Source organism: Musca vetustissima, unplaced genomic scaffold (genome assembly GCF_032173495.1).
Source record: "Musca vetustissima isolate MV318-11 ecotype Yass unplaced genomic scaffold, APGP_CSIRO_Mvet_v1 utg19197, whole genome shotgun sequence".
NCBI classification, from domain to species: domain Eukaryota; kingdom Metazoa; phylum Arthropoda; class Insecta; order Diptera; family Muscidae; genus Musca; species Musca vetustissima.
The window spans coordinates 76,342-78,830 of record NW_026878198.1 but is presented as its reverse complement, the minus strand read 5'-3'; positions in this window follow the sequence as shown (position 1 = coordinate 78,830).

Below are 2,489 nucleotides of genomic sequence, written 5' to 3'. Positions count from 1 at the left end.
TATCTAAATCTGAACCGATTTTCTCGAAACTTGGCACACATCATTCTGGACCTAATTCAGTACTCTGCACCGAATTTCGTGCAAATCGAAAGATATAGAGGGACTTTTGTACCCCTTTTACCTTAAATCGGACGAAAATATATATGAGAGCTATATCTAAATCTGATCCAATTTTTCCCAATTTCAATAGGGTTCGTTCTTGGGCCAAATAAGTGACTTCTGCCAAATTTCATCCAAATCGGATCATAAATGTGGCCTGTACTTTGTTTACAATTTAACATCTACAGACGGACGGACGAACATGCATAAATCGACTCAGAAAGTGATTCTATGCATATTCTCAAAATGAACCATGGGTCTATCTCGATTTTTTTTTTTTTTTTTTTTTTTGCCTGTTATATCATATGCACAAGACATAATACCCTGTACCACAGTGTGGTGAAGGGTATAAAAATTTATGCCGATTTAGGCATTTTCCGTTGAAATTCCGCGTACCAAGTTTTGACATCATCCCACGTACAAAGGACACGTTTGTAACATCTTGAAAAATTCGGGACCCCATTACTCCTAGGATGGTGCATATCGGTCCTCGTTTTGGAATGGTTTCAATGGCAACGTTTCGAATTTTAAAAGATTTATGCGCATATTCCAACCGAATGTCTATAATATGCTGAATTTTTGCAGACTGACATACATCTACACGGAAAATTATCAATAGAGGTCCATGCGTTGACATAGCCCCACAATATCGAGGTCTTATAATAGGATTATATAATGGCTACCCCGAAACATTTTATGGTAGAGTAAATAACAAGACCACATAGATAAACAAGCATTTCTTTGTATTATCCTGCATTTCTATTGTCAGTGCAAGCGCCTGCACCTATCTTAGTTAGTTTTTTTTCATTGTTTGCTCAGCAAGGATCGGATCAATGGCATAAATATTACTACATTATTCGAACACCTAATCATAAGCCGATTGAGTAAATTTACGCGAATTATGCTAAACTAAATCGACGGAAATGAGGATGAGAGGAGCGACAGTAGGAGCGAGACGATTAGTTGATCATCTTATGAATAGCTAAAATAGATATGTATGTGCATTGTGTCACAGTAGGTAAACCAATGATCTACTGTCGTCAACTGAGTCTGAGAAGCTCCTAGACCATTTTATGCCGCACTTTGTTGTCCCAAATATTAGATCATTGTTTTCTAAACAGGACTAAATCAATAACACAAACATTATTTTAATCCTAGCGGATAGAGAATAAGCCGAATTAGTAAATTTTTGCAAACTAGACGTAAAGAAGAGATGACCTAGATCGTAGGAAAGTGGCGTTGTGGCAGTCTAAAGACATGTATTCACATAAGACGAAAATATGTCTTTAGGTGATGACTGGTAAGCGCGATACATTTCTAAACTTCATAATGTGGACAACCCGGAATCCTGAAAGTCAATTTACAATAGGAGGCTGCATCTTTCCACTAGACTCGGACCAACTGTGGAACTTAAAACAACAGCTTCGAGGTAGTGAACGATTTTGTATGCCTCGGTATCGCCATAAACAAAACTAATAACCTCAGCTTTGAAACCCGGAGGAGAACACCAGAAGCTACTATGGTCTAAATAAGCAAGTCCACCTGTCGCCAGACAAACCAAAAACACTCTACAAGACGCTGATATTACCCGTGCTGTTGCTTGGATCTGAAGCATGGGTACTTGCAAACGCAGATAAATCAGCTCTTAGAGTGTTTGAAAGAAAAATTCTCCAGAAGTACTATGGACCGATATGAACCATGATCTATACCATATATTGTCGGACATCGACATAGTCAGACGGATCGAGCTACAGCGACTACGTTTGCTAGGTCATATTGTAAGAATGGATGAGGATTCCCGCACTCAAAAGGCATATAAAAGTGAAACAAGCGATGGTTCACGCAGAAGGTAAAGTTCACCAATCCGATGGAAAGATCAATTAGATGACAAATTCTCGTCTCATGGTCTTTCAAATTAGATGAGATGCGTTCAAGACCGAAATCTTGGAAATCTTTTTTAAGCTCGGCTTTTGGAACAACCGTTCTGTAACAAGCCAGCTAAGTAGGTAAGTATCTTTCAAAATGCCAAAATCGCTGTGAAACCTGTATATGGGGCTATGCCAAAGTTTAAGGTTGTTCTGCAAATAACATGAAATGCCAAATTATAGTCACTTTGGTGTCTATGTCAAAACATGGATTTATATCTAAAATGTTCTCAAAATTTGTCATTCGCCCTCATCCGAAATGTCAAATTACAATCACTTCGATGATACAATACTGCTAAAACCTTAAAAATTTTGAAAATGCGGAGGTAATTTTATATGGAAGCCATATGAAAACATGGACTTATCATGATCAATTCCTATGTCACCCTCCAAGAATCCGGAATGCCAAATGAAAATAAGATTTTTGCAGAATTCTGAAAAATTGGTTATTTGCCCATACCTTTT